The sequence below is a fragment of the Chiroxiphia lanceolata genome, chromosome 3 (assembly GCF_009829145.1).
Source record: "Chiroxiphia lanceolata isolate bChiLan1 chromosome 3, bChiLan1.pri, whole genome shotgun sequence".
NCBI classification, from domain to species: Eukaryota; Metazoa; Chordata; class Aves; order Passeriformes; family Pipridae; genus Chiroxiphia; species Chiroxiphia lanceolata.
In genome coordinates this window covers 4,051,986-4,065,432 of record NC_045639.1, presented here as the reverse complement: position 1 = coordinate 4,065,432, position 13,447 = coordinate 4,051,986, and the positions used below count along the sequence as shown (strand labels likewise).

Genomic DNA, 13,447 nt, shown 5'->3' with positions numbered 1-13,447 from the left:
CTTGCAGCTTGATTTGTGGTTATTAGCGATTTTCCTTACCATTTTCCCTTTCAGAGCTGCTTTAGACTTTAGAATCCAAGTGTTTTGGGTTTGCCTTTTCAATTCCATTTTTCTACTTGCCCATGCTCTGCACTAATATGTTAAGTCCTTTACTGAAAAGGACATGAATTTCTCTTGCATTTCTGTTACTTACAGCACTGATTGGAATTCATTATCCTTTCTTCCAGGGTATAAGTAAGCTATGTTGATCTTTGCTAGGATGTTGGCACAGCAGCTCTTCCCATTCCCAGCAAAGGATTTCAGCAGTTAATTTTTCTGAATTATAATGGCAAGGAACTGGAAAATGGTAGGGGCTCAGGAATGAGTCTCTCGCGCAAAACTAACTGTGGCAACAGCCTTTCTGAAAATAGTTGCCTTAAAACAACATGTGGATTCCGTATTAGAGCAAGTCTCCCAGGGCAGGTCTAACACAGTGCATCCCTTTTGAATGACTTGAACAAAATGCAAAGAAACTGATTTTATTTAACCAATGTGGACTCCAAAGCATCTCATTCTCTCTGGGACTGTGTGTTGAATTGAATCAATAATTTTCCTGTGTTACGTGAATGCCCAATTTCTTTATACAGTTTTGTATGCAAGCTCAGTCTGGGGGGTGGTGACTTGTAGTTTCTTCACGGGCAAAGAATTTGTATGTTAATTGTTTTGTGCATGTGCAATAAGTTGCCCACATCTAGAGGTAATCGTTCTGCCTGGTCTCTGTTTGGGATCTCCACATTTCCCACCTTCACAGTTCCTATCAGGTTTGTGTTGCTGCTGTTTCAGCTCGCTCTGCCCAGGTGCCGGAGTGGAGGTGTAGGGCTTGTGCTGGAGGACATGTATTTTAGAGGAGCTTTAGTTCTCCTGCAATAGCTGTGTAGCAGGAATTTCCCTCTGTGAAATTCATAATCAGCGACTCATTGCCACGGAAAGTTGCACTTCCAAGGGCCAGCCCCTGGATGTACTGAGATACCGAAATCACTTTGCGGTGACTAAGCTCCTTTGAAAACAGGATTTAGACGTTTTAAGCTGTGTAAGTGTTTCTGCAAATCACATGTTGGTTCATGAAGTAACGGGTGCTGGTGCTTTCCTTGGCAGTCACGCTGATGGTCGTGTTCAGAAAGCTTCAGCCAGTTGTTTTCCAGTCCTCACTAATATTTCGGGTCAACAGTCATGTCTGTCAAGCCTATCCTATAGCACTTGCAAGCCTGAAATACTTTGTACAATGTTAATGAGGATGGGAGAGGACTTATTCCTGTCCTGGGAACAAGCTTACCATAACAGTTTTCTTGTGTCTGTGTAAGATTTGTCCTGCCGACGGGGCGGAAAGAAAAAGGCCTCTGCAAAAATAGTAATTTGATTTTGCTGCTTTCTCTGCACACATTCAAGTGAAAGCTCACAGTGATAGAAGAAAGCAAGAAAAGTGCCAAGGTAATTTAGTGATGGCGAGGGAGGCATTCCTCCTTCCATGAGAGGATTCCTTCCCCTGCGAGGCCTGTCCAAATCCCTGCTGAAATACAGCCTATCATGTTTTAATCCCCAAAGATTTCTGGCACCGTGTTATTTGTGTAGGCTGTTTTTTTTTCCCACCCACAAGAAGGGGGAAAGAAAACACAGGCTCCAGCTCTTACACAGTTTGATTTTTATTTTTTTCCCCCCAAGGATTTGGAGGTTTTGATGGGATAAACTTCCCACTTGGTTGACACCACCTTATCTGAAGGCCAAGGACTTGAGTGGTGGGAGAGGGAGCTTGGATGTGAATGCAAGACCTGGTACTGCCCAGAATGGATGCTCCTGCTGAGGTGCCTTCTGTGGATCATTTAATGGCTTGTTTCCCAGGTGGATTAAGCTGAATGAGATAAAGGCACTATCAGTATCCACCCATACAGATATCGATAAGTACCTGTCCTGTGATAACTGGAAAATTTGTTTTCCAAGTTAGACAAGCCCCAGAGTGAAGACTCTTAAAAGCCTCCAAGAGGTTTAGCAACATGTAAGCTGTTTTTTAGCAAGATTTGTCGTCCTCTAAAGATAAGCGAAGATGACAAATTGAGTGAGTGCAAATATTCTTTACAGTACTGGACAGCTGTTCCAGTCGGGCACTCTCTGCCTTGGTTCTTGCCCAGAGAGATGTTTCTGATTTGTTGATATCCATAGAATTCATACCAAAACCCCATGCCGTTGGTACTGTGAAGCTGCTTCCTAGTCCTGTGATGGCCAACCTAGAATTGGTAACTAATAAAGAATAACCAAAGTGAGCAGTTCACTAACATCCTACAAGGTGTAATAGGTAACAATGGTGGCCGTTCCTCAAAATGGTGCCCATTCCACAAAATGGCGGCCATTCCCCTGCTCTGAGCCCTGTGGTTTTCCCCCAGACAAAATGGTACCCATTCCACAAAATGGTGGCCATTCCCCTGCTCCGGGCCTTGTGGTTTCCCCAGACTCAAAATGGCGTCCATTTCACAAAATGGCGGCCGTTCCCAGCTCCGGGCCCTGTGGTTTCCCCAGACACAAAATGGCGCCCATTCCACAAAATGGCGACCATTCCCAACTCCGTACCCTGTGGTTTTCCCTGAGACAAAATGGTGCCCATTCCACAAAATGGCGGCCGTTCCCCTGCTCCAAACCCTGTGATTTCCCCAGACACAAACTTGTGTAATATCTGTCAAACTTATAAAATAGGATTTTTAGGATTTTTTTTCTTACTTTTTCTAAGGTGGATTACAAAAAAAAAAGTAAGAACTATATGTAAATTTTACCTGACATTTTGAATATGAATTCTCTTAACCAAGCTGGGAAAAATCAAATCTGTTTAAAGCAAATTGTTTCCTTTTTAATTACTTGTTCTTTAAACGTGCAGTTACACAAAAATTTATGTTTTGAGAAATCACTGATGGCAAAGGCCAGAACTAGCCTGTTTAAAAAAAATAAAATTTACTAGTTCTGTTAAATATAGAATTCATATTCAGGAAATTTGGTTTAGATCTATTTTTGCTTTAAAGATGCAAATTTTATTTCTTATTCAGTAGAGAGTTTGAAGAAAGACCAGATAGGACTGTAGGTCATACATGCCAAAGGCAGCTGGTTTTGAGGAATACGTGTGCCTTTGAATGAGAAAAGAAAGAAAAAAAAAGTCTCAAGAAACACCAAGCATAGATTATTTAAAATTTCTGGGGCAACGTGGGAATGGAGCACCATAAATACCTGGAGCCATCCATGCTGTCTGCATCCAGCAGGATTGGGCCCATATACTTGACTCGTAGGGCTTTGCGTCTGCTCTGCATCTTCAGCGGTCAGCCTGTGACAAAACCTGGTTTAATATAGCAGGGCTCGATTGTGCTTGTTTTTATAAAGCCAAAATTCTGCCATAAACAGGTTTCGATTGTTGCTGGTTACGGCCACAGGCGAGCGTTTGCTCAGCAGTTGGCTCATTTCATCCAGCGCTGCTGAGGTTCAGTGCTCGCCTGGGTTATACCAGGTCAGCTTTTAATTTCTTCCTTCTTCTTTCTTTCTCTCTTTTCCCTCTCTCCATTTTTTTTAATCAAAAAAGGTTTTTATTGGTGCTCTGGAAAAATAAACACAACACACCACTGTGAGTTCTGTAAGTGAACCAATAAAAAATGAAATTCACTGATGGATTCTTTAATAGCAGCGAGCAAGCCCTGGTTCCAAATGGATTTTATATTGTGCCATTGTGTAAACAACATGCAATGTGATAGCCCCGTGCTGAGGGTGCTGCCTCGAGGACAGGGAACCCTTCCAGGCCTCTTGTTCCCTATGCCAGGGGGTTCAGGTGTGTTTTGGGGTTAAATATACAGAGGAATGGGAGCTACTGAGCCCCGGTGCCCTAAGCCTGCCTGAAGGCTTAGCATTCATGGTCAGTCCCATTTGGTGTTGCCTTTAGTGGTTTGCTGTCCAGTCGCCCTGCTTGTGTCTACTCAAGGTATTGCTTTCGGAGCCTCAGCAGTTTTTATAAAAGCAGTTTTGAACACTTTCATTTAATGAAACAGTCCCAGAGAAAACATTCAGAGCAAGGTTTTCAGCTCCACTTAGGAACATCTAGGCAGGCAAAGGTGCCAGCTTGGACTCTTGAAAGCATGGTAGCGTTTCATATTCTCCATCATTTCTTTGAGGCCATTCCCGGAGCCTGGTGAGGATGAGGGCTGGGCTCAGTCTGACTTCAAGGGGACAATCCTTGGGACCAATGCAGAGCGATATCCCTTTGTACTGGGCCTTGTCTTTGGCCAGAAGGTGCCCACAGGGAGCTGGTATGCCTGCAGCACTCCTGCTTTCCCTGTATTGGAAAAGGCAGTTCTACCAGGCACCAGGGCATGGAGCACAACAGTAAGTTCCTGAACATGTGTTGTCTGGCTCCAAAACAGAGAGATTTTTGTAGCCTTTAAAAACCAGTGTAAGATCTTGTTCCACAAAGTGCAGTGGCAGCTGCAGAAAGCGCTGGCTGGCTGTTGGCAGGGCTGGTTTATAGGAAAATAACTGGGATAAATGCAGCTGTAAGTCCGTCTGTCAGTCCTGTGGTCCGAGGCTTGGCAGCAGCGCCTCGAAGAGTGCAGTGTTGGGACTTGTGTCTGTTCCCTCTCTTGGTTTTATTTCCCTTACGTGTTTTGTGCTGAAAGGTGCTGGCAGGGAGCTGGGGAATGCCTGGAGTGATGCTGCCCATCCTCTCCGGGGCACCTGGGGACCAGGTGTGAAGTGGAGAGCGATGGGCAAAGGGCAACGTGCTGAACGTGGCTGTCAGATGGAGGAAAAGGGCTGGGAGAGAGGAGAGATGCTCATCTGCCAGGGAGCACCCTCTGCCAGGAAGGGGGGAACGGTGGGGCTCTCTTAATTCTACAGCATTGATCTGCCCAAAGTTTGGGCTGTTATCTGCACCATGTTTTGCTCAGGCTTGGGTCAGAAAAAAAAAAATCCATAGAACAGCTGTGGGGCTGTAAAAATTATTTTCATCTGTCTGGCTTTTAAAAATGAATTTGCATCAATCTTTCCATGGTTCCCTCCCACCCACACCCTCTCCTCTTGTCTAAGCTATTCTTTGAGAGGCAAAGGAGAAGAGCTGGTCCAGGGGAACATCCCCATCTCGCTCTTTTTGAGTCACATGCAACACCATGGGGCTGCTGAGTATCTTTCTAAAAGGATGGTCCCTGTGGCTTTACATTATTTGACAGCATTTATTTGTCTTTTTTTTTTTTTTTAACAGTATATTTTTCTTTGTGCCTTTAAACCAGAGCTTTTCTACCAGGCTTTTGTTAAAGCTGGTTGTGTGTGCATGTGTGTTTACATGTGTGTTGCACATAAATAATCACAGCCTGGAGAAGTACTGCTGGCTTCAGGCAAAGCCATGTTTTTGCTCGTGGCATTATTGAAATTCATCTCCCGTGGACTATAATTCCTAAGGAGGGAAGAGAAAAATAGTATCAGGTGTTCTTTTCTTTTTTCCTTGTTAGAAGACTATTTAATCTTTGTTGTAGGGTGAGAAGGTGAAGCACCAGACCTCAAAGTAGGCTGCAATAGGATCTTGGCAAACTTCCCACGTTATAAACTCTGTCCATAGGCAACACTTGTTTTGTGCCAAGTTTGCTTAGCTAAAAGTGACTGGGCCTGAGTTTCAAAAGTGGATATTTGGCAACAACTAGCACTGTATTATTTTTGTCCTAGCAAGGAAAAAAATCTGATTGTGAATGACAAGGAAAAAAAGTATTGGGGCAGTTCCTTCAGGGTAAACTGGTGCAGCTTCATTTCAGTGATAGTGACCTCCCTTATAAAGTGGTTTTATATCCCAAGAGTAAACACGTGAGGTGGCAGCCTGGTATTGCTGTCATAAGGCAGTAACAGTAGCACACTCGTATTCTTTATGCCGTGCTCATCACCCTGCTCTCTAGGATCAATTGAAGTCTGTGGAACTGTGCCAATTTTCCTTGGCTTATCTGTCTTCCTATCTTGTTTCTCAATTAGAGGAAGTAAATGATCCTTTTGTTTTCATCTCTCCTTTCTCTGGGTAATGTTAAAGAAGGGTTCGGGTTGCAGCGGAGCCCCATCCCTGGGGAACCAGGTGGCTGACGGGGGACCTGGCGGCAGTTCAGGGGCTCGGAGCCGGTGGCTGGCTGGGTGTGCACTGGGATTCTTGGGGGGTTCCTAAATCGGGATTTCTTGTCTGCCCACTTCACTGCAGGGCTCCAGCTTTGCAGACTTGCCCTAAGCTGGAGTGCTGGAAGTGGAGGAATCAGGTTCAACTTCCTTGCTCTCCCCGCAATAACACCTGTCTATGATATTTGGCAAGCTCCAGGAATTATGATCTAATTAATTACATGTTATCTCTAGTCTGCCTTCGCAAGTATTTTTAATTATTTATTGAAATAAATAAGAGGAGTAAGTAGTAGGTGCTGGCCCTTACCACACATCACCCTGGGGTTATGCCATCTTCCAAAGCATTCGGAATAAGCCACTGTCAGAGAACCTTCCAGCAGGCTTCCCCTTAGTGATAGGTGAGTTGGGAGGGTAATTGAGGAGCAGAATAAATTAGCTCCAAGTTTCCATGGTGAGATTGCTCCCAGTACCAGTGCTTTGCAGTCTGAAAGGAGCTGATGTGCCCTGTCACTGTGCACACTCACGCTACTGAACAAGGCGCTTGCAGTTGTGGTTTCTCCTTATTCCTAGTAATAAATGATGTTCCCAGTATGCCAGCATATTTTGGTGAATGCCAGGAGCTTTCCCACTGCCTTGAGTGGGAGTTTACTCTCGATGTACTGAAAAGGATGTGAAGGCCAAGACTTTCCATGCCTGGAGACGTGGGGTACTTTAATTTTAAGGCACCAAAAATCCAGCTCTTTAAAGAGGCACGACCTGGGGGAGGGAAGGCAGTTGTTCAAGTCTTGTTAAAACCTCATCCTGCTGTAGGGTCTCAAGTCTGGCATTCAAAATCATTAGCACTCTTTAAATTTGGCCTAAAAATCCCTATGAAAAGTTACAGCACGTGCTGAGTAACTACTTTTCACAGTGTAATAACTTGGCCCTTTCAAAGAGTAGGTTTTAGAAGCACATATTACCGACTAAAGGCTTGCCAAATTTCTTTTTTCCTTTCCAAACTCCAAGTAATGATTCATGGAGACTCATCGATTTTGTTTCTAATAAGGTGCTGCTCTCCTGTTCCTGAGACTGAGGGGAAACAGAACAACATTTTGAAGAAATATGTTTTGTCTAGGAGTCGAGGCATCCAAAGCAACACAGAAAAAAGCATTTTGAGATTAAAAAAACCCACATGGTGTTACGTTAAAAATTGAATTTTAATGTGAATTTAGCATTTGCAGAAGTTTAAGGCTGATTGCACCAAGGTCTAATGTGCTCTACAAGAAAGTAAGTCAGCTAGTTATTTGCTAACACATGTGTACCTTGTGTGTGTGCACATCATACTCATGGGACACCAATGGTGGGCTGGATGAGAGTCCATGAATCCCCAAGCAGTGAGTACATTCGTGTTTAGTCATTAGTAAAAACTTATTAATTAATAAAGTCACTGTGGCTTCTGACAGACCCGAGGCCATGCCCACCCTGAATGAGGATGGCAGCACTGACCCATGCGCCAGTTCCCAGCAGCAACCCACCTTCTGGGATGTTTCTCGGAGGAATCAAGTGTTGGAGCGTTACATCTGTATGGCTCACATCTATCAGCTCACCCAGGCTGGGCTTTGTGCTCAAAAAGAGAGTCCAGGCACATGGGGGGCCCAAAACTCAGGGTGAGGAAAAGTTCAAGAATTCCTTTAGCTCCTGTGTGAACCAGCCGTGGCTGCGGCAAAGAGAGACTCATCTCTCTCTCCCAGTGCTTTCTCTGATCACTCTGAAGGCGATTCCTTGAGACAACAGTTCAGCTCATCATTTTCTCCTCGTTCCTTGCAAGGTTCTGGTGCCAAAACCTGACCCAAACCCATGCAGCTCACTCCTCTGCTCTCCGCAGTCTGCAAAAGGCCAGGTTTACCTCTCTAACCATCTTTTCTTGTTAATTCTGTGACCAGCCAGGCAGTTTACTTCAGGGTATGATCAGATTCCAAGCCACAGTGTGAAAATGTCAAAGGTCCCTGGAAAATATGTAATTACATTTCGGATTTGGAGGAAACAATTAATGAAATGGAATTTCTTGGCCCTTTACTCTGTCGGATGATATGTAGTAGCTTGCCTGTGAGCAGAAGTCTGAGTACACTTACGGCACAGAAGAGTTTTTATCATTTTAAAACTTAATTATATAGGCTGTAATTAAACCATATACAAAATGTCTGGTTCTTTGAAGTATATTAATTTTGGGGAAGTTCTCAAGCACCCAGTAGCTGGAACAATCATGAAAGAAGACAAGGCTTGAATAATGATGACAGTTGCAAGCCACAAATAATAGGAACAACCTTTCCAAAACAAAGGGTTTCACATTTTCCAAAAGTATGAGCATTATTATTTGTGTGTATTTGCAATTTGTACATGCCTTGGAGGGACTAACCTCAACTATAGTGCTCGAAATAATTGTGGGATGACATAAATGGGCACTTCTCTATTGAGGCAATCACTTTTCTTGCAGTATGCCAGTTTTTGTTTACTTTTTAAACAAAAAAAAAAAATCTTCTCTGTTGGAGTTTACAATAATCAGGACATGGTATGGGGCATAAATTAACTTTTATATTCTTTTTAAAGGGAGGTTGGGCTGCAGTAGATGTTTCATGCATGTTTGTCTGTAATCCTTATGGTGGCTGAGGGATTCAGGAGGGGCTGCCTTGGTGCTGTTTTTCCATCCAATACCTAGAAAGGGTGATGTTCCTGTAAGTGAAAGAAATATCTCTAATGAATTTAGCATTGGAAACAAAAATACCTTCTCAGTTGTTTCAGCCTTTACTGTGTGGTCTGTATTTAATAATGAGTTCCCCCAAACCACTTTCATGTTTAGGTCTATATGCAGTTGGAGATGAAGGATTTTATTTCTTCATTTAAAGGGCTGCTGTGAGCTTTAAACTAAACACAACTGTCCCTGGAAATTTTAACTATTTCACATTCTCTTGACTTGTTGCTGTGGTGCATCTGGTGGGTCACCACGCCTGGCCCAGAGCCAGGATTTCAGTATCTCAGTTATTTTATCACCTGCTGCCCTCAGGTCCCAGCACCCATGCCAGCACATCTTCCTTTTTCTTATTCACACCAGAGCTTTGCAGTCCCACAAATCTGCTCACAGAAGAAATGACTTGTGTTTCTCCTGTGCTGCTTCGGGCAAAATTCTCGAGCTTAGCTTAACAAAGATGATTTGCAGACCCTTGAATGACTCCCCCGTGTGAAGAGGCTTTTCAAGTATGCCCGGGATCCTTCCAAGGATTCGGTTTCTTGTCGCTGATCCTCTCTTTACCTACTTCTCTCAGGAAAAGTTGACTGAGAATAGCTTGTTTTCATTTGACTTCCTCAGAAACTACAGGAAGAGTTTGATTTAGCTGTGGGCTTTATAAATAGTTCCCACTGTAAAATCAAAAGCAGGGTTTTTAGTCAAATGGGAGTCTCCTTAAAACTGAACCGAGGTATGGAGTTGAAGAATCACTCTTCTTCCCTTCTGTCTGTGGGAACCATTGCTGTTCTGCTTGCTCAGAGCAATGGGGAAGTTAATGGACTGGCTTTCTTAGCCACATTTCCTAAAGGCAAGTTATAGCCTGGGAAATTGGCTGTCAAGCCAATAAAATCATGTGGTTGCATTTCACCTTTTTGCATTTACCGGGCTCAGAAACAGAGCTAAACCTGGGGAAACAGAAAACTGTATTTCAGAAACAGCCACTTACGTCTCTTTATTTTAGTTTCTTCCTTTCCTTTCTACAGGAATTTTCTGAGGCCTGCCTTGACATAGGAAAGTGAAAATACTACTCAAAACTTTGGCTTTAAACTAGAAGGGTGACATCTTGGGAATGCTTATGATATTTCAGGTCATTACCTTAACTAGCACGCCTCCAAAGAGGAGGAATATTCCCAAAGCAGGAACTTATATGGTCTCTTCATCCAAAGGTGCCCATTAGACATAACTTCCATGGATTTCAGAGTCCATATATGTTTATTAATGCAGGCAAGTCTGCAGAACCACACTGGAGGGTTATTGTACACTGAGTCACATCAGGGCAGCTGTGTGCGTGTGATCCGAGTAGGAATGCACTTTGTTTCCAGTTACAGACAATGGGCAATTAATGCCCTGAAATGGAACAAAAAGGAGGGACTATTTGCAAAACCTTTGCTTTTTTCCTCTCCCTGTAACCCATAAATCACTTTTTTAAAAATTGAGGAACAGTTCAAAAATTGCCCAGGAGCTGGAGGAAATTAATAATAATGGGGCTGTGTGCATTGCAACAACCCTCTTGTTTTCATGGCAGCAAGCAGGAATTCTCCAGGCTGGGTCCATGTCCACCAGCGGCGTCCTGCAGGGAGTCGCTTGGGCTGCAGCAGCTAATCCAGTCTTTTAGAGGAGTGTATAAAAATCCAAACCCTTTTAGTTCCCTTCCTAATTGGATTTATGTAATTTTAGTTTCAGGTGGGGGAGGTTTTGAAAGGGGACAAATAGAAGGCAAGCACCCTCTTTTTATTTTTTTTTTTTATATTTTTAATTGCTTCCAGCATGTTGTTACTTCCAGAGGTAAAACCCAAGCTTAAAGTCTCGCTGTGCCAGGAATGTTGAAATGTGCAGCGGTGCTGTGGCAACCTGGACTGTCTATGGACATAAGGCAGACAAGGCTCTCAGGTACAGGTAATCTTCTTTGTTAGTTCAGCTCATACAGCTGGAACAGTTTTGGGCACACAGACCTGCACAGAAAAGACTTGTGTGCCTGAAAACGTGATTATTTTTTCCAGCCGTTGTAACTCGTCTAATTAGGGTTTGTGGGGAGAGTCAGCTCCTTGCTCTGGCAAACAGAAAGCAGAAGTAAATAATGCATTTTAAAACATCAGGAAGCATCTCACTGGGCAATCCATATTCCTGGCCTACAGGATTTCATTGGTGTTGGAGCATGAGACTTGTAGCTCCCCATTTGACACAGTCCAGAAAAGTCACGTCAGGGCACACAGTCCAGAAAACACCTCCGTGGCCTTGCTTCAGGAGGTGGGAATTTATCAGCAAGGAATATTGGCAAGGAATCCTGGCCCATTGGCTGTTTGCTCTCATCACTAAATACCCTCCTCTTCATCTGAGTGGGTCTGGTCTCACATCTACCTGCCTCTCACTCACCCCTTTGACAACGAATAGTATAATGGCATTCGGCTTAGGAATTGAGCCCATGAAAACTCATCATGGAATGTATGTTGGTTTTTTTTTTTTAATGAAAGAAGTAGATGATGGCTTTTAAGCTGCTTTCTTAATTTTTTGTTATGTTCCGTGTCGTTTTTATTGAATGCCATAACCTTTGCAAACACCTGATCTGAACTTAGAGCATCAAAAAGTTCATCAGTGCTTAGGAAGAAGGAACTATTTCTTATGTTCCTTTTAATTTACAGCAGATTTATCCAGGGATTTTTGTGAAGGCTTGAAGGACAGGTTGCTAACTCCACCAAGGAGAAGGCTTGGAAGTGAGTTTTCCGTGAGATGGCAGCTTGTGTGCAGGACAGAGGGATTCTTGGCTTAGGAACCTGGTATTGCATCCATCCCTGGTGATCTCAGAGCTGAAAGGGAACAAGCAGAGTGTGCAAGTTCACAGCAACTGTCCCAGCTGGTTCAGTTTTTTCAAAGTGTGTTGTGGTTGGAAAATGCTGACGTGACAAATCTGAAATATCTTACAAGAAAAGAGTCCGTTTCAGTCAGTTTTTCATCTGAAGAAAAAGCAAGGTAGCAAAGCTCAGAATCATCAAACCCCAGATATTTTTGACATTTTTCAGATAAGTGTTATGGCTTTCCTGTGTAAAACAGGAGCCATCATGGCCACAGCCTGGTTTTTTTGGTCTCTTTTTTTCTCCATGTCTAGATCAGCAGGAAAGGAGTGTTCTTGTTCCACTGATAACCTGGTCAACCAACAGCTCTTGGCTGTAAAGGTTAAGTGAGAGGGTTGGAGGGGGAGAATGTCTTTGGGTTTTGTTTGCTGGCTTATTTAATGCCAGATTTAGTTAGGACAGACACTTAGGGGTTGGCTTAAGGGAAAATGGTCTGTTAAAGTATCTCAGGAACATTGGTTCGCTGCAACCAGTTACACAAATTTAAGAGCTAGAAATTGTGTCAGTATTACATTTTTTTATTTACATAATAAAGCCGTATGTTAGTGGGAGAGCATCATGAGGAGATAATTCGGTGCAGGGAACTGTTACTTTGTTTTGGAATTAGATTAAACCATAAATAAATACTACTTTGTCTTTAAGTTAGAAAATCGTTCCCATCCAAACAGCCTCCAAAGACATTTTCCACCTGTTAAAGGACATGTAGTATTGGGAGTCTTTCATAACAGTGGAAACTGGCTCAAACTTTCAGCGGGTTTGTAAAAAATAAACCAGCGTTGATTTATGAGTTGAACTACGACAGGGAACATGTAAGCAAATAAAAACAATGAACTGAGAAAAAAGCAAATATACTGTTGATTTGGCACCGCATGAATCATGCAGGCAAATCTGAGAGGAATAGGAGGAATGAGCTTCAGAGTGATGGATTGGGAAAGGGGATCTGATCCCTGGGTAATGAAATGTGAGGGGGTCTTGCCTTATGCTGTTGACCCAGAGGTAGCCTGGAGGAAAATGATTCCTTCTGACTATACAGTGTTAGTTAAAACAATCCCCTGGGCTCAAATATCAGCTATTAAAATAAATTCAGGAGACAGAGGAAGCAATGTTTATAAGTTGGAAGTTTGAGCTGCTTTTTAAACAATTGTGGATCTGCAGATTCTGAGCTGGAAACGTGATACGGCGGGAAGAGGGCAAGAGGAAATGACAGGAGGGTAAACTGGGGGTGAGGTGGTACAGAGCGTGGAACTGGGAGGAAAAGCTGTCTTTTTGGGAGTGGAGGGAAGAGGAATTCTTGCCGGGCCAAGCAGAGAAACCCCCTACACATATCATTGCTTCACCTCCTCCATTCAAAGTGCCATGGCTGTACATGGAGATGCCGCAGGAACTCAGACATCCCAAAGATAACAAGGGTTTACAGTACATCTGGGTGTGTTTGGATTTTCAACCATAATTTTAAGAGTTGGTCACTGTTTTCCAACAGAACGTTTTTCCTCCAGAAATGATTTTGATTGAAACTGAGGTCTTCTATGGAAAAATGGATGCGACTTAGTCCTGGGGAGAAAAAAAATCAAACTATTTATTTAATCAGTAATAAAAACAAGGATGTTAATCATCATAATAGAACCCTTTTAATTTAATTGCAGCAGCAATACCACGACCAAAAGAAGTTTATAACAACAAAAGAAATCTTTTAGCT

General features: G+C 43.1%; 1 long non-coding RNA gene across 2 annotated transcripts in view; it reads left to right on the top strand.

Moving 5' to 3' along the window:
• Positions 1-13,447, top strand: part of LOC116783797 — a 279,628-nt gene that overhangs the window by 234,138 nt on the left and 32,043 nt on the right. The window lies entirely within an intron of this gene.